Source organism: Mirounga angustirostris, unplaced genomic scaffold (assembly GCF_029215605.1).
Source record: "Mirounga angustirostris isolate CCGP_5_RB_7025 unplaced genomic scaffold, mMirAng1.0.hap1 SCAF_12, whole genome shotgun sequence".
NCBI classification, from domain to species: domain Eukaryota; kingdom Metazoa; phylum Chordata; class Mammalia; order Carnivora; family Phocidae; genus Mirounga; species Mirounga angustirostris.
The window spans coordinates 58,390,576-58,404,232 of record NW_026991720.1 but is presented as its reverse complement, the minus strand read 5'-3'; the positions used below and the strand labels follow the sequence as shown (position 1 = coordinate 58,404,232).

Here is a 13,657-nt window from a genome sequence, read left to right as displayed (position 1 = left end):
AAGAATATTTGTTGGATCATAAAGCTCTATTTGGTTGATGACTTCTTTAAAAACTTTACAAAGAAGTTTAAAGCCCCACAAATAATGTTCCAATTTTTTTGCTTTTAGCAAGAAAAAGTATTCAGTTTGCACTTGTCCAGACCTCAGCAATATAAAGGCCTTTTCCTTTTTGGGAAAGGAAGCTTTTTATACCCTTGGTTGACTTCACAAAAAACAATCTGGGACACAAATGTAGGCAATTCAAACTAGTCGTTTGGGTGAAAATCTCTCTGTCTTCATCTCACTCAAAATATTACTTAAATGTAATCTGAACCATTTAGAGTAGCTCTACTTAAACTGTGTTATGTTTTCAGTAGTAAAGACTGATAACTTGATAGTTCCCAAGGGTTTGATTGTTACAGTTTAAGTACAGAGTTGACATTACATGCTATTTTTCCAAAAATCCCCAGGGCTATGTTAGAGATGAGATAAGTAAAGATGTATAGAGCTGTTTAAAAATTTGTGGGTATCTTCAAACCCAGTACTATTAGTCAACCTTCCTATAGGTCTATTCATTCTCACATTAATATAATCTTTCCACTGGTAATTAAAAGAAGGTAATGGAAATTTGGCTTCAAAGTTCTAAATATTTATATATGTATGTATTAATTGTGCTCTGAATTTGCCATTAAAAAACTTTGTAGGTATTATTTTTTTTGGAGGTTCTCTGTTCAATTTTTTCATTCTCTCTGTAACTTAGAATTTGACTTTCATAATTTATCCTCTGGGTATGGCTCCCCTCCCTATCTTCCTAACTTCAGTCTCACCATTCTTCAATACATCCTTCCCACAGTTATCAGATTGATCTTTCTAAGGGGTTTACCTCTCCATTGCTGCATAAAAATACACACTGGTCCTCAACAACACTCCCTCATGACAAGACTTCATAACCCTACTTCTCTACCCAAACCTGAAATTCAGCTACACTGAACAGAGGACAGTTATTTTAAAGATCTTGAGCTCACTTGCACTCTCTCTCCTTCCTGCTCTCTCGCTCCCTCCCCCCCACACTCCAATCCCCCAAACTCATAGGCTTAGAGCATCCTCACTCATTTTTTAGTACATACTAAAATGACACTCCTATGAGAACTCTTTCTTGATCTCTTGAACCCCTCTATCAGAATGCATACCTGATCCATTTAGTAACCCTAGCACTGGACTAGAGACTGTTGATCAGTATAAGTTCACTGAGTAAGTGAATGGACTGGATGATAGAACAAAAAAAGAAAAGAAAAGAAATCAACTCAGTAACTTCAGAAACAAGGAAACTGAGAGGTAGTTTAAGAGACCTAAGTCCACTCTTTGAAAAAAAAAAAAAATAGCATTATAACTCAGATGACAATTATCATTCAGTGTTCCTTCCCCTTCTTATATCTTGATAGCAGTTCCTAAAAATTCTTAGTATCAATAACATTAATTTATGACTAAATCTAGCTACATACAATGGCCTTGTAAGAATAGCATGCTTTGCTTTTTCCTTTTTATCTAAACAAAGTGTGTAATCTAGAACAGGGAAGTTTGAATTTAGTAGCTTCTGCCCCATGCCTGAGGTAGAGAACACAGCTTTGGGAACTACGATTGAGTGATAGCCCTACCTATGAAGTAACCAGGCTGCCCACTTAGCCCTATTTTCCATGGTTTCTTAAATACTTGGGTTTTTCTGAAAAAAAAAAAAAAAATTTTAAGGTTGGAGAAGTATATCCAGCTGGCTAGACTCTGCTTCCCACGTGTTCTTAATAACTTTTATTTCCCTAAGGGCTAGCCTATGCTTCTCAAACCTGGCTACACATGAGAATCACCAGGGTAACTTTTGAAAAAAAATACCAATGTGTGAACCCATAACCAAAGATTCTGATTAAATTGGTCAGGGCTGGATCTTGGGCCACAGTAGGTTATAAAACCTCCCATCTGATTCTAATGTGTGGCTGGACCTGACCATCTCTACTTTCCACTTTTTCAGGTGAAATACCAGAATGGCCTGACCCTTTATTCGCTCTGCAACATCATTTCTGCACACAACTTCCAAGGCAAGGGGATGCTGCATGCTCAATACATACTGACTAGTCAAATGTGGAAAGAATGATGCATTTGAAGATTATTCTTTCATTCTGTTTTAGTTTGGGAATGCGGCTAGTCAATTATGCCTATAGGACCAGGTGGAAGAGACGAAATCATTGTATTCCTTACCATCAATGTGTGACTCTGTCTTGAAAAGAATACCGGAATCCTATTCAGTCTTTATTTTGGAAAGCCCTCCCTCCACCCCTGGAGGCTGAGGCATGTGGTCAAAGAAAATGAGTACAGAACAGATAACCAATTCCCCTAATTTTTCTTTAATTCCTGCTATTTTCCTACTAAATTCCCATTGCTCTAAACTCAACTCTCCCTTGCATGGAATATGTGATCTGAAATAGGCCCTATATCCATGTTAAATGTTAAAAAGACACTACAACAATAGAAGAGATAATAGCACTTCAGTGACAATAACAGATAATAGCACTTGAGTGCCTTATGGCTGCGTAATTAGTGACGCTTCTCTCGAGACGTTAACTTCGGTGTTAGTGGGGGTTAAGGGAAAAGAGACTGCTGCTAATGTGCCACTGATATTCAGAGGGTGTTGGACACTGAAACCTAAGGCTATCTGTTCTGAGGGCTGGCGGCCAATTTCAGCAATGTGGAAGCTGATAATTAAACAGAGAACTCTGGCTGCAAATTAAATGTACTATTTGGCTTAATGAGCATACGCTAGAATGAGTGACTAAGAGGTAAGAGAGACTGACCAGGGTGATTCCGGTCGCCGCAGCCTGGAGGCGGAAGCGGACCTAACCCACGGGAGCAGGTAGCCGCCGCACGCCGGCCTCGCCTCCGTGACCGCGCGCGGCCTGCTTGCCCTGTCCGACTACCACGACTGCACCAGCTTCCACAGCCCGGAGGCCTACCTGGCGCACAAGAAGTTCTCATGCTCCTCCCTGCCGCAGCCTTCACCCACATCTTTGAGTGCTCCTACAGCCCCGGACTGGCACGGCCCCCGGAGACCTCAGGGGTCACTTCCGCCTGGCGCGCTGCCTGCTGGGGTCGGGGAAAATCCCCCCCGCCGGAAGCCGTTCGGTGCGGCCCACCCTCACGCGCCGGGCTTGGCGGCCCCTGGGACAACCCCAAAGACCAAGCGCTGAAGGAGTGGCCCCTGGGCCTGGTAGATGGCAGCCCACGTCCTGTCTACCCGGGTCTGCCGCCACCAACTCAGCCCACGGCATCTCACCAGCGCCCGAACGCGCTGCGGGCCTTGCTGACGACGCCCCCTTTCCGTTTGGACAAAGGCGTCCAGACTACCAACGAGGGGACCACAAGTACTGCTGTCTGTCCACCGTCATCGCCCACAAGGAGTATTACTGTGCCTCTCAGGCCGCCGAACATGTGAAGTGAGCCCGCCGACGCACTTGGTCCTGAAGACCAGTTTTCCTGCGCCAGCTGCTCTATGCAGAAGCGAAGGCCGGCTTACCCACCTTTGAAGAGACGGGACAACCCTCAGGCCCGGGCTCTTGGTAGCTCTTAGTCGTAGGAACCTCACCAAGCAGAGGCATCTTCAATGCTGCCCATTGCAGCCCCCGCCTGGACTGTCACTTGAAGAAGTTCGGTTTAACGAGCACAGCCTCAACAGCCTGGAGTTGAAGGAGCAACCCATGGGCAGGATCCTGGTGACTCTCTCATTTCCGGGAGCCCTTGCTAAATTCCGTTCGAATTAGTTGGGGAGATTCCCCTGTATTTATCCGAAACGTTCATTTACCTTAGCTAGTTTGGGTTCACTAAAATAACGCTGTCCTTAATTAGGAAGAATAATAAAGAGTTCCAGAATATAGATAGATATCTATGTACTTTGATTTTCTTTTGGTAAGAAAGAGGTGTACTCTTGGATGGACAAGTTTCCAAGGAAGGCTTTTCACCAAAAAGACCAGACTGTGGAAAGAACCACAGGTTTATGGGACGCTGGAAAAGCAAGAAGAGCTTAAAGAGGAGGAAAGCATTTTAAAAGTTACTGATACTTTGTGGGACGCCTGGGTGGCTCAGTCGGTTAAGCGTCTGCCTTCAGCTCAGATCATGATCCCGGGGTCCTGGGATCGAGTCCCGCATCGGGCTCCCTGCTCCGCGGGGAGCCTGCCTCTCCCTCTGCCTCTCTCTCTCTCTATCTCTCATGAATAAATAAATAAAATCTTTTTTTTTTAAAGATTTTATTTATTTATTTGACAGAGAAAGACACAGCGAGAGAGGGAACACAAACGGGGAGTGGGAGAGGGAGAAGCAGACTCCCTGCCGAGCAGGGAGCCCGATGCGGGACTCGATCCAGGGACTCCAGGATCATGACCTGAGCCGAAGGCAGTCGCCCAACCAACTGAGCCACCCAGGCGCCCCTAAATAAATAAAATCTTTAAAAAAAAAAAAAGTTACTGATACTTTGTATCAGTCGGTTATTTCTTTTTATATAGTTTAGATCAGAATATTCTTCCCATGAACAAAAATATTCTGTGTACTTTTAAAAGGCTTCATGAATACACTGGTAAAAAAAACAAAAGAAAAAAATGCTGTCATTTTGAGGAATTATAATGATGATTGTTAATATTTATGTGCCAAAGCAATAACAACAAATGTTATATGGAAGATAACATTGAATTGTAAAAATTTCATAAAATATTATCATGCTTGTCATATGAATAAGTAAACCTAGGCTTCATTGATTAAATCACATGTCTAAAGTCATATAGCTGAAATGTGGTAGATGCGAATTGCAAAACCAATTGAGTCCTGTTTTAGAGTCTATGATCTTAACCACTCTGTTTTGTTATACTTCGAGGAAAACTTTTCTCAGTTTCTGGAGTTAAAGTGGAAAATTATCCAGACTAGTGGCAATGCAAACCATCTGAGAAGGGAGAGTCGGTGAGTGTGGCTTTCTGAGAAACAGTATTTCATCACAGCTAGTATTCTTGGGAACCCTAATAGAGACTTTGTAAGAAAGATTTAACATGAAAAAAATTTTCTTGACACTTCTGTGGAGGGTTGATCAGAAAAAGGATAGAAGACTCTTTTAGTAATTAGAATGAAATAAAGACATGTGGACTTCGGTTATGGTTTCAAGATATGTAGAAGTCGGTAGAGGAGAAAAAGTTATAGACAACCCTAAATTTTGAGACTAGTGGACTAAAAAATTATGGTGCCATTGGAAATAATAGGAAAATGGAAGTGTCCATTTTTTGATGACAGAAAGAAAAATAATTCATATTTTATTGGTGGTAAAGTCAAATTGTGAGGAAACATGTAAGCTAGATCTTATTCAAGTGCATTATCTACCTGTTCTGTTCCAGACAGGCCTTCTGAGTATGGAGCTCAGAATCTCAACATCAAATTAATACTTTACCTGGTCTGACTGTGGTCTTTGTCTTGTTCTTTGGGACTGTGTCTTCTCATCCCTTATCCTTATTTCAATAGCTGGGTAGTACACTATGTTATACCCTGATATCCTGTCTTGTTTCCCACTCATATCCAAGGTCATGGAGACCTGTAAAATAACTTAACCCAGTGGTTAGAGTTTCTAACTAGCAGTAGCTCTTTGGTGCTAACTCTGTAAATACTTATATCTTTGCTTACTGACTGATATTCTTAACTCTCGGGTGCTGTATTTTGCCTATCACTTAATATATCATGTTGAAAACTTTGCCTAGTAAGCTTGATTCCAAAGAAATATCATAGATATCTAACTAGTTTCCAGAGACTAGCAGTTTCCAGTAGGGCTAATTCTACCTGGGCCGTAGTCCAAATACTTATTTTCTTTGGTTCCCCCACATATACAGAATTCCTTGATTTTATTTAATAGAGCAGATGATATTTATTGCTATAAATCTATACATTAATAGCCAGTGTACCATCTTTCCTTTCTCTTACATTTTAAACTGGGAGTCAGAAAAAAGGAAATCACCAATTACTTCACAATTTTTCTTTCTAATTTACACAGGAAAGTTATTCTTATGTTTGACTTGGTCAAATCCATCCCTTATAAGTAACCACTACTGAATTTGCTAAATATGTTTTTCTGGCTTCCATATAGTTATACATATGCACATATTCACTTTGATACATTTATTATATTCATTGATTAGTTTCTTAGTTTACAAATTGGAATCACACTGCGCACATTGGTTTGGGTCTTTTTTTCTGCTTAAAAAATTATAATGTGTAGATTTAAAGTTCAATACCTAATTCTATTTAGTTGTTTTACTAAACTTTGAATGGAGGTACTATGATATTTTTCCCTCATTTTATTGTTTACTGACACTGAAACAAACTGAAACTGTTTGCTGGCTATTTACATTTCTTATTACATTAATTTGCAACTTCAGGGCGCCTGGGTGGCTCAGTTGGTTGAGCGACTGCCTTCGGCTCAGGTCATGATCCTGGAGTCCCGGGATCGAGTCCCGCATTGGGCTCCCTGCTCGGCAGGGAGTCTGCTTGTCCCTCTGACCCTCCCCGTCTCATGCTCTCTCTCTTTCTCTCATTCTCTCTCTCAAATAAATAAATAAAATCTAAAAAAAAAAAAAAATTTGCAACTTCATTTCCTTTGTCATTTTATTTACTTAATTTTACTAAATTATTTTGGAAATTATTTACTAAGTTTTATGTCACAGATTTTATTAAATATTATATGTAAGAGCTATTTATTAATATGTTGCTGACATCTTTGGTATAATTTATTAAGATAAAATTTATTCTTCTGTTTGAATATATTTTTTAAACTTTATGTCTTAAGTAATTGTTCTTGGAATGATTAAAAATATATTAAAGCAGCCACAGTCGATTTTCTTTTTTGGATTGTAATTAAGCAAAGACTACATAGAGAATTAGACTTCATTTATCCAAATGCACATACAATTACAACGAACTCACAACACACACATGCTAGACTTTAAAAACATGTAAAATATGTCAGCCTTGTACTGTCTGCTCTTAATCACTGCAGTATGCTAAAGGAAATTTTAAAAGTACTTGGCAGACATAATTGAAGTACTTACAAAGAATTTAAAAATTGCCAAAAGTACGGTTTTATGCAGTTATTCATATGCTATATTTTTAAGGCACAGCTGATTTTTAGTATATTTATGGGAGACATGTATGAACAAGTATATCCACTATGTTCTCTCCCTACAAAATACTGTTTCAAAACTTTATATTGATTATAAATATGATAGTTATAATGGGAGCTTAGGACTAGATTTATAGGCAATAATCAGATTGCAGTAAACATATTTTTAAAAATCAGAACTGAGGAATTAAAAAAAATGAATAGGAAATGAGAAATTGTAGTTGGAGACAGATGTTCAAGGAGCAAATCCCGAATTACTAAGTGAATCAAGATAAATGTATTTATACAGGGAAAATTTCTTTCACTCATTTTCTCATCTTTCTTCCAGCCCAATCTCTCTTCATTCCTCTAGGAAAATGAAATCAGTAAATAGAGTTGAATAGGTCTATCTGCATATATTAATAGGAATCTACACCATTCTTTTATTATTTTTTTCTATGAGTAAATTAGATCAGCTAGATACTTCTTTCACTAGTCCAGAGCATCTTGGGTCATAAAAAAGGTATCTCTAAGAGAGTTTCAGAGGAGATAATTCTTGGTGTCAGAGAATTATAGCCAACACAAATGTCCATTGTCTTCTAAGTGAATAGTTGGTATACAATCAGGTTAAACATTATGTACATTAGAATCAATATATGTGAATTGATGAATGAATATCCAATATTTATTGAATATTTATAATATGCTAAATACAATGATGAGCCAAACCAGAAAGCTTCTTTCATGAAACTCAAATATATTTTAACAAAAACACATTTCAATTGGTTTTATAACAATATATAAAGAATATAATTGTATAGTATAAAGAATGGGCTTTGGGTTCTCAGATAGCTAGATTCTTGTCCCAGCATTGCCACTTACTAGCTCTCTAACCTTGGGCAAGTTATTTGACCTCTTAATTATGTTGTCAGAGATTATTTCCTTCTGTCATTCCAGAAAGTATAATGGGAAGAACACTGGACTAGAGGGCGCCTGGGTGGCTCAGTTGGTTAAGCAACTGCCTTCGGCTCAGGTCATGATCCTGGAGTCCCTGGATCGAGTCCCGCATCGGGCTTCCTGCTAGGCAGGGAGTCTGCTTCGTCCTCTGACCCTATCCCCTCTCAGGTGTTCTCTCTCTCTCATTCTCTCTCTCTCAAATAAATAAATAAAATCTTAAAAAAAAAAAAAAAGAACACTGGACTAGAAGTAGCATTATGGCTTGGTTTCCACTCCTAGCTCCATATACCTACCCACTTCAGGCTTCAGTTTCCTTATCTATGAAAAAAGGAGATTTAATCAGGAAATTTCTTAAGCCTCTTCCGTATTTTAAGACACAAAGAATCTTTGTCTTCACACTCAGTATCACATTCATAAGGTAAAATTAGCTTTCTTAGTGTTCTCTCATTCCTTTATTTTTAAGTTCTCTTGCAAGGCTGTAGTTTGGAATCAAGGAGCAAAATATGTTGAAAGTTTCAAAGTTTCAAAATCATTTATTTACCAGAAAAAACCTTGCCATTAGATTTCAAACACAATAGAAGTTGTTTTAAGAAACACAGTCCACACTACAACTTATTTCCCAAGGGCTCTGTAAGAAAGACCTCTCCTAAAACTTACATTTTTGGGAAAGGTGGAGCTGACCTCTCATCTGTAGAAAACATCTGTCAGAATATATGACTCATTGCCAGAAGCGCTCTTTTGGAATCTTTTCTTAATAACAACAATGTATAACAAAAAGATGCTTTGTATTTCAGTAATGCCTTTATTTAGATCACCTTTCCAATCCATTTATAAACATGTCTAAGAAACACAGGCTATGTCTAGACTATCAAACAAAAAAGGCACCAAAATTGAACAGGAAGAATGTTACAGCATTTCATAACTGCTGTATTCAGTAGTCTGAATATTCACATAAGTTTATTCCATTGATAACTTTCACAAAGACTGCAGAAAAAAGTTCAAATTTTATGGCAGCAGTTTTCATTTAAATTCTTCTCAATAGGTTTAGACATATGTAAAACATCTTTACTAACTATGATTGGTGCTGGTAGCTCAAATAAATGTAGACTATGCAGGGCTCACCCACATGAAAAGATAAAAATCAAAACAAGAAAGTCTGTTAAAATCTTTTACCCATTTTTAAGCTGCATTATCTTCTAATTAATTGAATTAGGTTAATTCTTTATATATTCAAGATAAAAATTCTTTCTTAGATATAGGTCTTGCATATATTTTCCCCAGGCCTTTTCTTGCCTTTTTGTTTCTGTAACACTGTCTTTTGAAAATCAAATGTTTTATAATTTCACATAAATTTTAGAAACAAATTGTTAATTTCTAAAATAAAGTCTACTGAGATTTTGATTGGGATTACATTGAATCTAAGTAAGAATTTGCAGAAAATCGATGTCTTAACAATAACTGAGTTATCCAAATTATGAATGTAAGATATTTCTCCATTTTTCAGATATATTATCCCAGGTGGGTTTTGTAATTTTTGTGTATAGAACTCGCACCTCTTTTGTCAAATTTCTACCTAAATATTCCATATATTTGATATTATTGTAAGTGGCATTATTTTCATAATTTCAATTTCCAATTGTTCACTAATAAAAATATAATTAATTTTGTAAATTCATCTGTATCCTTGCATTTGTGTTAAATTCATTTACTAGTTCTGATAACTTTCTTTGTAGATTTTGTAGGGTTTCCTACAAAGATGATTGCCTTTTATTTCTTTTTCTATTGAGTGCACAGGCTAGAATATCCAGTAGAATGTTGATTACAAATAATGATAATGTGCCACCTTGCTTTGTTTCTAATCTTAGAGGTAAAGCATTCAGTCTTTCACTATTAGGTATAAGCTACTAGCTTTTCATAAATGCCCTTTTTCCAGTTTCAAAGATTTTGCCCATTGTGGGTATTTGAAAGATTCAACTAGACTCAACAGAGAACACGGATGTGAAACTATTTCTTAGAGGCAAAGGATAAGGTACAAAAGCAAAAAGAGACTGCAGGCAAGCAGCAGGTGTCTGAAAGATATTCCACAAGGGAGTTCCCCAGGGCCACTATTCATATGCATATACCACACATGTACCATCCTATCTCTCTCTCTGGAACAAGCTCATTTGTGCAAGGAATTTTGGCTTCAGGACAGTTCCCTGAGAACCTTTTGTTGGCCATTTAACTGGTCAAGCAGTCTTGTCAAAGTGGTTATGCCAGTTGCAAACATCACTAAAGCAACTGATCATTAGGGTCATCAGGAGAGTTTGAGACCTTAAAACAACATGCAATAATCTCTGGATGCCTTTATATGATCTAAAAGTCACAAACCAGACATCCAGGTATCCCTAGAGATAAAGAGCTTTCCTAGTCCAGTAGTAAACCAACTCATCATCTCCTTTGAAGTTCACTTCTATTCTTAGATTACTGGAAGTTTTTATCAGAAATGGACGATGTATTTTGCTAAACATTTTTTCTGCACCAATTCAGATGATCATGTGGTTTTGCCTTTTTGAGCTGTGAATAAGGAGAATTACACTGGTTAATTTTCAAATCTTAAACTAAGCAGGCATCCCTGGAATAAACCCTATTTGGTTTATTTTCAGATTTGACCTGCTAAAATTTTGTTAGGAATTTTTACATGTTCATAAAGGATATTCATCTTTAGTTTTCTTGTAATGTTTTCATCTGGTTTTGGCATCAGAATCATAATGAGCTTATAGATTTGGGAGGTAGTCCTTTCTCCTCAACTTTCTTGAAGACTTTTGGTGGAATTGGTATTATTCTCTCCTTAAATGTTTTGTAGAATTTTCTAGTGAAGCTAGAAAAATCTTAGATTTTTCTTTATAGGAAGCCTTTAACTAATAATTCAACTTCTTAAATGTAGGGCTGTTCAAATGACCTATTTTTTGAGTGAATTTTGTTGGTTTGTGTCTTTTAAAGAAGTTTTCCATTTCATCCAAATTGTCAAATTGATTGGCATAAAATTCATTATATCCCCCTATTATCCTTTGTGGGTTTTTAAATTTTTTTTTAATTTTTAAAGAAATTTTTTAGAGAGAGAGCACGAATTGGAGGTTGGGGGTAGAGGGGTAGAGGGAGAGGGAGAGAGAAAATCTTAAGCAGACCCCATGCCCAGCACAGAGCCTGATGTGGGGCTCAATCTCGTGACCCTGAGATCATGACCTGAGTTGAAAAATTGACTGACCCAGCCACCCAGGTGCCCCTTCCTTATTAGCCTTTGAATGTGAATGAAGTTTGGAGTGATACCATTCCTAACTTGGTCTTCTATTTTGTTTATCAATCTGGTTAGAGGTTTATCAATTTTATTGGTACCCTCAAAGAAGCAGCTTTTACTTTTATTTTTCCATATTGTTTTTCTATTTCTATTTATTTCTACTTCTCACATTTATTTGTCAGTTCTTCTGTCTCTTTTGGGATTAATTTTCTAGGACTTTGTGTTTCTTAATAGAAGAATAAAGTACTAATTTGATAATTTTCTTCTTTTTTATAGGTTTTTAGCGCTATAATTGTTTCTAAGTAGTTTTAACTGCATCCTAAAAAATTCGATATGTTGTGTTTCATTTTTATTCAGTTCAAGATACTTTCTAATTTATTTTTCCTGTGTTCTTTTACCCATGGGTTATTTAAAAATTTATCTTGCAGTTTCCAAATATTTGAAGATTTTCCCAGTATCTCATTGTTACTAGTTACTAATTTAATTCCATTTTGGTCAGAGAACATCTTTTGTTTAATTTGAGAACTTTTAACTTAAGACTTCTTTTCTGGCTCAGAATATAGCCTTTCTTGGTAATACTCTTGTGTACTTGAAATGTGTACTTTTGGGGCGCTTAAGTGGCTCAGTTGGTTGAGTGACCAACTCTTGGTTTCAGTTCAGGACATGGGCTGTGGGATTGAGCCCTCATCAGGCTCCATGCTCAGTGGGGAGTCTGCTTGAAGATTTTCTCCCTTTGCCTTTCCCCCCAAACTCCTGTGCACACATGCACGCTCTCTGTCTCCCTCTCTCTCTTAAATAAGCAAATGGATAAATAAATAAATAAATAAATCATTAAAAAGAAAAAGAAATGTGTACTTGAAATGTGTGTATTGAAATGAGTGTGTATTCTGTTGTTAAATGGAGGGCTCCATAATTATCAATTAGTTCATGTTGACTAGTAGTTTTGTTCATGTTTTTAGTATCCTTAAGGACACCATATTTGATTTATCAATCACTGAGAGAGGGGTGCAATCTGGCCCTACATGTGTGGATTTCTCTATATTTTTTCTTGTAGTACTATCAGTTCATTTTCCATGTTTTTTGAAGCTCTGTTACTTGGTGCACATACATTTAGTATCCTAGGGCTGGATGAAATGATTCCGTTTATCATTATGAAATGACTGTCTTTATCTCTTTTAATATTATTAGTTTTGAAATCCATTATGTCTGAAATTATTATAACCAGTTTAGCATTGTTTTCACTAATGTTAATATGGTATCTTCTCCCATCCCACTAACTTTTACCCATTAATGTCTTTATATTTAAAGTGGGTTTCTTTTAGGTCACAATAGTTGGATTTTATCCAATCTAACAATCTCTGTCTTTTAATTGGAGTGTGTAGACCATTTATAATGTGATTATTGATATTATTAACTAAATGACTTCCTTGTTATTTGTTTTCTAACTGTCCTTTTTTGTTGTTGTTGCTTCTTTCAGGTTGAGTATTTTTTTTTAAGATTTTATTTATTTGAGAGAGAGAGAGACAGAGAGAGAACAATTGGGGATGTGGCAGAGGGACAAGCAGACTCCCTGCTGAGTGTGGAGCCTGAGGCAGGGTTTGATCCCAGGACCCTGAAATCATGACCTGAGCCAAGTCAGATGTTTAACAGCTGAGCCACCAAGGTGCCCCTCAGGTTGAGTATTTTTATGATTCCATTTTATATCCTTTTGGGTTATTAGCTGTAATTCTAACTGATGGCAAATAAGCATATGAAAAGATGCCCAACATCATGAGTCATTAAGGAAATTTACACTACACCGAGATACCACTATATACTCATAGAATGGGTAAAATTAAAAAGTCAGATAACAACAAGTATTGGTAAGAAAGCGAAGTAATTAGAAGTCTCATGCATGGCAGGTGGGAATATAAAAGTTGTACAATAACTTGATAAAACTGTGTGGAAGTTTCTTAGAATGCTAAACACACACTTATGTTATGATCTAGCTATTTAACAACTAGGCATTTATCCAAGAGAAAAAAAAAGCAGATGTCCATATAAAAACTGTACGCAAATATTCACAGCAGCTTTATTCATAGTAGTAACTTGAAAGCAACTCAAATGTCCATCAAAAGGTGAATGAATAAATTGTAGAATATCCAGGCAATGGAATTCTACACTGCAATATGGATAAATATCAAAATAATTATGTTGAGTATAAGATGCCAGATAAAAAGGGGCTCATAGTGAATGATTCCTGTGATGGTTAATTTTATGTGTCAACTTGACTAGGCCAT

At 37.0% G+C, this 13,657-nt stretch overlaps 2 long non-coding RNA genes across 2 annotated transcripts in view; one reads left to right on the top strand and one right to left on the bottom strand.

The window, feature by feature from the left end:
• Positions 1 to 8,337, top strand: part of LOC129045480 (uncharacterized) — a 41,132-nt gene extending 32,795 nt beyond the window's left edge. Inside the window, exon 3 of the long non-coding RNA XR_008505263.2 lies at positions 2,000 to 8,337. This is a non-coding gene — a long non-coding RNA (uncharacterized LOC129045480). The remainder of the gene's footprint in view (positions 1 to 1,999) is intronic.
• Positions 1 to 13,657, bottom strand: part of LOC123835523 (uncharacterized) — a 52,133-nt gene that overhangs the window by 23,840 nt on the left and 14,636 nt on the right. The window lies entirely within an intron of this gene.